Source organism: Eumetopias jubatus, unplaced genomic scaffold (genome assembly GCF_037043125.1).
Source record: "Eumetopias jubatus isolate StellerSeaLion01/CBP00866 unplaced genomic scaffold, mEumJub1_p1.0 scaffold_11, whole genome shotgun sequence".
Lineage (NCBI taxonomy): Eukaryota > Metazoa > Chordata > Mammalia > Carnivora > Otariidae > Eumetopias > Eumetopias jubatus.
In genome coordinates, this window is record NW_028274817.1 from 7,990,205 (window position 1) to 8,000,764 (window position 10,560).

Here is a 10,560-nt window from a genome sequence, read left to right on the forward strand (position 1 = left end):
CAGGCGCCTTCCCAGGGACTATCTTAAATGCTTTATATAGATGGACTCATTTAAGTCACATTAACAACCCTTTATCAGTCAGGGCTTTTACTTGCAAAAAACCCCCAAAACTAGCTAGTTCAAACAATTTCAAAAATAAATGTATTAAAGTATATTAGCTTAAAGTTTCCCCAAAAATGTAGGATACAGCTGTGGTGCTGTACAAACAAGACAATACTGAAAATCACAGCACACATTCGCTCTGGTGGAAGCATCACCATTTCTCCTTGATTATCACAAGCATTGCACATTGCACCCCTAATTCTCTTAGCACTGGGCACTGGATGTAACCTCTGAAACTTTGGATCTCCTTTCCAAAGAGACCCATTGATGGTGATTTTTCTCAAATACAGGAAGTCTATCAAAAGTTCTGGGAAACTAAAAATATTCTCATAAAATTATAGAACAGTCTACCTCTTTGGCTGCCATATTAATTTCTTACATATTTAAATTCCCAAATTGCAAGAACACAAGTGATAGAGACTAAGATAATAAAACTAACCCCTGATAAGCAAACAAATGGGAAAGTGAAGCCTAATTCATTGTCTTTCCAAGAGGGTGATCCAAATACCTATCACATTTTATGTTTGCCCTACAGCTTTCTGATCTCCAGGGGATTTCCATTCCTCCTGTCATTCTATCACAATCTATCTCCGTGAACTAAATTGGGAAGGTTGCCACCAACAGCTAACCCTTTTTGAAATAGTAAGGAAAAGGGAAAGGATAACAACAAAGAGAAATAGTTGGTATATCCATGCACACACAAGACCCTGCATTGGAATCCATGCTGCTACAGGTAGTGACAACTATACCCAGTGCTCAGAGCTCTCAGTAACTCATAGTTATTAGGTTAATAAATGGAAATGCTAAAATAAACAAGCAGTATGGTAGAGTGATTCATATTTCTAGCTCTGAAATACGGTACTCATCACTTAATTTTTCTGTGACCTTGGGTAAATTACTTAATCTCTCTGTTTCTTCATCTGTAAAATGGGGATATCAACATATCTAGTTCATAGGACGACCATTGGATCACGTGCGATAATGCAAGTGCCTACTTTTACATGTAACGTGTTTCTGAGTTTGATTTCTGTATGGTTATATCTGATTATCTGGGTGTGAGGAGGACCATGGTTGGCTGCTCTTGCTGATAAATTGGGAAAACAGCAGAAACAGTAGCCAAATCAGCAATAATGTGGTGAAGACTCAATATGGGGCTTGCAGTAGCCTTTGTATTATACATAACTCAGGATTCTTTCAGCAGAAGAGGTTATGCCTGTGAAAAATGAGAAAACAAATACAAGGAAAACCGTTTTCTAGGGGAAAAATGAGAAGATATACTTTGTATTGAATCTCTTTTGTTTGTAGTACATATAATGGTCAAAGAATGTGGGGATGGCCACACATCGACATAACATAAACATTAGAATAATAATTATGTGTAGAAATTACCAAACCTCTGTTATATTTCAGGTACCACACTAAGGACTTTACATGTAATCTACACTACAGTTTTTGAAAGGTGTGAAATTGAAGATCAAAGAATAAAAGCACCTTGTCCCCAAATACACAACTGTAAATGGGCATGTAACTTATATATTGTCATGCTAAATTAGGTACTTACTGAATAGACATGTAATCTCTACTTTTTGCCACAATGCATTCCTGTAAACTGTAAGGCGAAGCAAATCTTTTTGAAGTGAATTATATTTTCCCAAAGGAACAATGCTATTATTGGAAGTTGTACTCTTAACCAATAGTTTGACATTGACCACATCATATATATGATCTACAATATCTCATAAGAGCAAAGATACCATGACCATAAATGTGCTAAGTCTTATAGATATTAATTATATATGAGATGAGCAATAATGTTGCTTCTCTTTTTTGAACTTAGGGTTTTGGAGAATAGTTTGGATGGCTTTTTCTCATAAAGGAACTCTCTTGGGGGAGAAACTACGTTAAAGCCCCTTTTCTCTCATGATAAATGTCCCTTTGTCTGGGGCGTCATTTGAAATTATTCCATTTAGTTATTCTCTTTTAAAATTGCTATTATAGCATCAGGTATTGAGGGGAAAATGAAAGTAAAACCTTTGTAGTGATTCAGAAGACATACATTCTGGCCTCATCTCTTAGCCATTACCCATATGACATAAGCAGCAAGGCTTCTTCCCTGTGCCTCAGTTTCCCTTTCTCTTTGAACACATTGGATTAGGTGAATTTGAAAGGGCTGTACCTTTCTAGAATCTGATATAGGATACTCAATCTTTGGATTCTGTTTTAAGTTTTTGGAGAGAAGTTTTCTGAATCTAGTTTGTTGACTGTTGACTATTTGCTCTTGGTTCCACACCAAGTCACAAAGTGAATCCCTCACAGGTTGTATCCTCTGCTTTGGTGATAACAGTAGTGGTTACAAACACATCATGCAATATGTTACTGTGAAATCACAAGGAATCTAATAGATAAGAATTGAAATCCTGTTTCTCCATTTCCTGAGTGACATTCAACATAGTCACTTAATCTCTCTGAACCTAAATTGTTTTCATTAGTGTAACAGAGGGATTGGTTCTTTTATTGCAAGGACATATTAAAGATTAAATGAGATTAAGTGAAAAAGTCCTATATATAGCCATATTCTTATTATAGTCATGGGCTAGCATAAGGCATATATTCTTATTATAGTTAAGGGCTAGTGTGAGGGCATTTTGACAACTTGTTGGTGAGACATTGCCTAATGGGGCAGCATGCCCACACAAAAGAGTTTAGAAATGAGGTGTAGATGCTAATAGCTGTCAACTGAGTTTTTAAAAATTTTTGAACAAATAATTTCAGTTGTTTAACTGAAAATTTTAACAACACACACAAACAGGAAAACTGTAGATGTTCACCCAACAGTCTTATAAATAGCTTTATTTAAAAAAAAATAATGGACAAATGCTATAATGTTAGGAAAATTAAGTGTTATATCCAAGGACATGATCATGATTTTTTTAAGGCTTATGATGATTTGATATACTTATACACAGTAAAATGATTACTACAGTCCCTGCCAGTCAACATATCTCCTTACATAGTCACCATCTTTGTGTGTGGTGAAAATACTTGCAGTCTACTCTCTTAGCAAATTTCTAGTATTTGATAGAGTATTATTAATGCTGCACATTAGAAACCTAGACTTATTCATCCTACTGAACTGCAACTTTGTACCTTTTAACCAACTTCTCCCCCATTGCCCCACCTCCCTGTCTCTAATAACTGATGTTCTATTCTCTGCTTAAATGACAAACAGAAACACAATTTACCAAAACATAGGGGATGGAGTAAAAGCAGTACTAAGAGAGAAGTTTATAGCCATACCTACTCACATTAAAAAAGAGGATCTCAAATGAACAAGCTAATTTCACATCTCAAGGAAATAGAAAAGAAGAACAAACTATACCAAAAGTTACAAGAGTGAAGTAAATTATAAAGATCAGAGTAGAAATTAATCAAATTTAGAATAAAGAACAATAGAAAAAAATCAACAAAACTTAGAGCTGTTAAAAATAAACAAAAATAAAAACAAAATCAACAAACTCTTAACAAAATTAAGAAAAGAGAGATGTGCCAAGTAAATAAAATTAGAAATGAAAGGAGACATTACAATGGGTGCCTAGAAATAGAAAAGGATCATAAGAGACTATTATGAACAACTCAATGCAAACAAATTGGGTAACTAGGAGAATTGGATAAATTCCTAGAAGCATACAATTTACCAATAGTGAATCAAAAAGAAACAGCCTAAACAGACTAGTAATAAATTAATTTATGAAGTAGTAATAAAAAACCTTCCAACAAAGGAAATCTCAGGACCGAATGGCTTCACAGTTGAATTCTACCAAAAAGTTAAAGAATAATTAATACCAACTCTACTCAAACTTTCCCCAAATATAGAAATAGAGGGAACACTCCCAAACTCCTTTTATGAAGCCAGCGGCACCCTGATACTAAAGCCAGAAAAGACTCTACAAGAAAACTACAGACCAGTGTTCCTGATGAATATAGATGCAAAAATCTTCAAGTAAACACTAGTAAACTGAATTCAGAAACACATCAAAAAGATTATACACCATGACCAACTGGGATTTATCCCTGGGGAACAAAGTTGGTTTGACCTATGTAAAATAATCAATGTGATACATTACATTAACAGAATGAAAGATAAAAAACACTTAAAAAAATTTCAATAGATGCAGGAAATGCATTTCACAAAGGTCAACTTCCATTCATGGTATAAACTCAGCAGATTAGATAAGGAAGGAAGTGCCCTCAATACATACAACAAAGACCATTTGTGAAAAGCTCACAGGTAACATCACAATCAATGGGGAAAATTGACTGCTTTTCCTCGAAGGTCCAGTGCAAAGTTAGGTTGTTCAATCTTACCATTTCTATTTAACATAGTACTAGAATTATTAGCAAGAGCAATCAGACAAGAAAAGTAAAAGGCTTCCAAATCAGAAATTAAGATGTAAAATTGTCTCTGTTTGCAGATAACATGATCCTTTATGTAGAAAACCCTAAAGAGTCCATTTAAAAAAGCCTTTTAGAACTAATACATTCAGTAAAGTTGCAGGGTACAAAATCGACATACAAAAAATCAATTGCATTTCTTTATACCAGCAACAATCTATCTGAAAAGGAAATTAAAAAAATCCCTTTTACGATGGCATCTATAAAAGTAAAATACTTGGGAACAAATTTAACCAAAAAGGTAGTGGATCTGCACACTGAACACTAGAAAATATTGATGAAAAATTGAAGACATAAGTGGAAAGATATCATGTGTTCATGAACTGGAAGACTTAATATTGTTAAAATGTTCATATTATGCAAACTGATCTATAGATTTGATGCAATTTCTATCAAAATTTCAATGGTATTTTTAACAGATACAGAAAAAGCAATTATAAAATTCCAATGGAATCTCAAAAGACCCCAAATAGATGAAGAAATCTTGAGAAAGAAGAACAGAGTTGGAGGCATCACACTTCCTGATTTCAAATGACATAACCCACACATATATAGTCAACTAATTTTGACAAAGGTGCCAAGAATATTATCATGGGGAAAGGATAATCTTTTCAAATAAATGGTGTTGGCAAAACTGGATATTCACATATAAAATGATAAAATAGAACCCCCATAATATACACAACTCACAAAAAAATAATTCAAAATGGATTAAAGACTTAAATTGAACATCTGACACTGAAACTTCTAGGAGAAAACACAGGGAAAAATCTTTTTGATGTTGGTCTTGGCATTGATTTTTTTGGATATGACACCAAAACCCAAACTAAACAAATGAGATACATCAAACCAAAAAGCTTCTGTACACAAGTACAGTCATCAAAATGAAAGGGCAACCTACAGAATGGGAGAAAATATTTGCAAACCATATATCTGGAAAAGGATTAATATCCAAAATATTTTAGGAACTCAACTCAGTAGCTATATGTATGTGTGCGTATAGTGCATATATACACATATGTACGTATTTTTATGTGTTTTATATAATGGGCAAAGGACCTGAAGAGACACTTTTTTAAAGAAGACATACAAATGGCCAACAGGTATATCATTAGTAAAATGCAAAACAACAATGAGCTTTCCCCTCGCATCTGTTAAGATGAATATTATCAAAATAAGATAGATAACAAGGGTTGGTAAGGATATGGAGGAAAAGGGACCCTTGTTCACCATTAGTAGGAATGTAAATTGGTACAGCCTTTATAGAAAATAAAGGAAATTTGTAAACACTAAATACAGAACTACCGTATGATCCAGCAATCCCTCTTCTACAAAAATACTCAAAGAAAATTAAATTAGTATTTCAAAGAGATATCTGTAATTCCATGTTTGTTGTAGCATTATTCACAATGGCCAAGGTAGGGAATGGACCTAAGTATCTGTCAACAGATGATTGGATAAAGAAAGTGTGAGATATACACACACACACACACACACACACACACACACACACACACACACGCAATGGAATATTATTCAACCTAAAAATAAAGGAGATTCTGCCATTTGCAACAATATGGAAGAACCTGGAGGATATTATGCTTTGTGAAATAAGCCAGATGCAGAAAGAAAAGTGCTGTATGATCTCACTTTATTGTGGAAACTTAAGCCGTTCGCTGATTTTGAAGTGATCAACATAATAAGGCTTGATTAGGCTTTATTATTATTTATCAGTGTCTGTTAATTCACCCAAAATATGTGAGAAAACTGTAAATCTGGAAAGGACAATAGAGGATGTCTAATGCTTTGAAGCCCTATACTAAATGATCAGTCAGACCCGTAAGGGAGCTTTAAAAATGACAGCTATCTGGGCCCAGAACCTGGATATTATAATTAACTAGATGAAGTATGGCTGTTAGGAGTGTGTATGTTTAAAAATATCCCTGGAATATTAGTGAACTGCTAATATTGAGAACTCTTGAACCAAATTGCTCATGTAAGTGGTGAGGAACATGTAGTGGAAAGAGGGAGATTGAGGTCACAAAGCAGAAACTTGATTCTCCTGATATTTAATCCTTTCCACTTCCCACAGTACCATATGGCAAAAAATGGTAGTAGAGTTGATGGTACTTTCTGAAAGCCAAGGCCATTTCAGGTGATATCCTGGCTATTGGTACTGAACCCAGGTTTATATGCTCATGCCCATGATGTGGCCCATTTGCCAGAGGCAACATTCTATAGTGTCAGACTGCCAGGCTGGTAATAGCATAAACTCCCCATAGCTAGGCTGCCACATCAAATGGAGCAAAACGACAAGGAGAATCAAGATGTAAAGTCAAGAGAGTCAGGAACTGCTGGGAAGTCAGTGCTGGAGACAAGAGGGGTTGGCATGGAGACATTTTTGGCTATTCTCTTGGGACTTCTAGTGCAATCCCGTGTTGCCAGTCATGGCAAAATGAGCCAGGAACCACTTGATGGTCAAGGCACTCTAAGATCAGCTTCTGCCCCAGTTCCTTTACAACCAAGGAAATAGTAGGTTTATATATAGTTACTAAGATAGTATAAGGTTCATTAGCAGAAAGTTGCTCTCATGACTAAACATAACTGCTTGATAAGTGTAATATCAATATTAAGAGAAAGTATATAATTAAGATCACATTCAAATTCATCATTTGGGACAAACCTTAGAAGTGCTTGTAGGCAAAAATTTCATATGGAAAAACACTTACCATTTTTAGTTCTGTTTTAAAATCCATCTGTGGTAGTTGCTTCTTGTTTGTAACTTTACCAAAGCTCTCATATACAATTGATTGTGCTATTTTATTAATTTTGAAATGTTTGAAAGTTTAGAGACTGGGAATTGTAAGACCTCGATTGTAATCTTGACTTTGCCATGAACCAATTCTGTAAACTTAGAGAAGTCCTTTTTCCCCAGGAAGAGATGATTACAAAGGGCAATTCAACTCTAAGTGTCAGTGACTGCCAATGTGCAGGCAGAAATAAAATTAAGATAGGGTGTATCTCTGAGGGGTAGTTTCAAATAGAGACTGATCCTAATGCCTCTTGGGAATCAGGAATGGAATGAACAGATAATGTGTTCCTTTGTTTCTCTTTCTCTTTCTCTACCTCACTTCACACCCCACACCAAATACCTTTCCTTTGCTATTCCTGCCCTTTGAATGTTATGTCTCTTACTTCAACCTTTATCTCATGACTTATAATAAGATTTCACTAAAGTTCATGGATTTCAAGCTAACAGTATAGGAAGTTGTTAAGACTTAAAACAAATTTCAGCAACAGATGATCCAAAGTCCTCTACTTTATACTGGTAGAGAAGAAAACCTTCTTAAACTCTAAAACAATCTGGGGTTCCACTCACTGAAATGATGTGTAATCACAATTGAGTATGACAACCTATTTTGTTTCTTTCTCACAAGATTTAGTTACAGTTTTACTGTTCAGAATCTTACTGTTAATTCCTTTGTCCAAAAGTTTAAGAATATTATTCATGGGTGGCTGCTGGTGGGGGTGGGAGTGAGAGGAATGAGAAACACTGTGTTTCTTAAAGTTAACATTTCTATGAAAATTTGAGCACATTCATGGGGAAACAAAAAATCAGGAACCCTGATAATCCTTCTAGAGCAATGCACAGCAGCATTTCCAGCACAATTGAATGCGTGTATAATTTTTGAACCCTTCATTTAAAAGCCATTTGAAATCCAGAGCACAAAAATCTAAAGGAAATGCTTATTCAAAAACTTCTATCATACTTTATGCTGTAATGGTTATATATCTTCAAACATGGTGTTTTAATGCAGTATTCTCAAGCCATTGTCCAGAGAACAAATGTTCACCGTATGATACATTTGAAAAAAGAGATTTTGGGGAGTCAGAAGGGAAGATGGGTCAGTTAGCCATCCTAGATTAATCATTTATGGCCATTGAGGGTATGATTTTGTTTTTGTAAAACAATTGCTCTTTCAGTTTCCATGTTTATAGGTAGGAAGTTTCTAGGAAGTCTGGGTATATTTAGAGTGTGTACATATATACATATATATACCCATTATATACTTGCATATACATATGTAATTCATATGATTTATATAAACTCTATAAAATAAGCATATATATGATATAGTCCACATACCCTTACCAGTGATAAGGAGCTTGCTACTTTCTAAGTACCTAAGTCCCTGAAGAACATAGTTGTTAGGTTTTTTTGGTTTGAAAACCATAAAAATGAAGATTGGAAGATAGCAGAGTAGGAGGGCCCTAGGCTCGCCTTGTCCCAGGAATACAACTAGATAGCTATCAAATCAACCTCAATACCCCAGAAATGGGCCTGAAGACTGATAGAATAAACTCCACAACTAAAGGGAGAGAAGAGACCACATTGAAGAAACTAGAAAGTGTGGAGATGTGGTTTAGGAGAGAAATGGATCATGGCCACTGTGTTGGGGAGGGAGCTGCAGTTGCAAAGAAGGGTGAGAGACTACCACACAGGAGCTCATGGGGAAAATAAACCCCCATAGCAATTGGCTTGGAAAGTGAGAGGGCCCGAATTTTGTGAGTTTTTGCAACCAGTGGAGCTTAAAGCCTGGAATTCTAAAGGTCAGTGGGTTTGGCTCAGGTATAGCCCAGAAGACACTGGGGCTGTTCTTGAAGAGGAGGCAGGCAAACAGCCTAAGAATATACAGCATGGAAACAGTGATCTGAAGAGTACCTGGAGCACACAACAGGGAGGTTAGTTGCTCATCTTCAAGCACATCCCAGAGAGACAAGCGTTTATAGAGAGGTCCCTCTGGGAACAAAGGAACTGTCAGGTGCCATTTACCTCTCCTGCCCCTCAGCATAAACACAGAGCCACCTGTGGGAACCAGCACACAGATTACACTTGCTACCTAACTTGCTTAAAACACGCTCCACCCTGCCATGCTTCTGTGGAACCACACTTCCCTGTCACCCTTGCCTCAGTTCTAGCACCTTGGAACTGAACACTCAAACCTTTGCTCACTCCATATCTCCTGACACTGGAGTTTTGTGGAGCCTCGGTTCTGTCAGTGGTGGCAACAGGTCTCATTTCACAAGCAGACCAGAGCACACCTAGTTAAAACTTGCCACATCCAGGCCAAGGACCAAACACTGCCTAAAACAGGCAAAGAGAGACTCTGCAGATGACTGGCCTAAAGGATAAAGCTGCCAGGACACAACAGCAGAGAACATGCGTCACATATTGGAGACACTTCCTGAAACACCAAGCACTGGGGAATAGGGGATACTACATACCAGGCAATTGCAGGACCTTTTCTTCATAAGGCCATCACCCTCAAGAACAGGAGATGTGGCTGACTTACCTAACACAGGAAAGCAGGCACATAGACGTAAACAAAATGAGAAGACAGAGGAATTTGTCCTAAATGAAAGAACAGAATAAGGCCAGAGGCAGATACCTAAGTGAAATAGGTATAATTCACATGCCTGACAGAGAATTTAAAGTGATGATCATAAAGATACTCAATAGACTTGAGAAAAGAGTGGAAGGCATCAGTGAGAACTTTCTTTTAAAAAAGATTTATTTATTTTAGAGAGATAGCATGAGTGGGAGGGGCAGAGAGAGAGGGAGAGAGAATCTCAAGCAGATTCTTTGCTGAACATGGAGCCTGATGTGGGGCTTGCATAACCCCGAGATCAAACTGAGAATCCATCACTTAATCGATGGTGCCACCAGGTACCCCATCATCAGTGAGACCTTTAACATAGAGATAAGGAACAGCATAATAGAGATAAAGGGCTCAATAAACAAAATAAGAAACATGCTTCATGGAATGAACAGCAGGCTAAAAGAAGCAGAGGAATGAATTAATGACCTAGAAGACAGAATAATGAAAAGTACTCAAGCTGAACAAAACAGAGAAAAAAGAATTAGGTAAATTGAGATTAGATTTAGGTAACTTAGTTACTCCATCAAACATAATAACATTCACATTTTAGGAGTGCCAGAAGAAG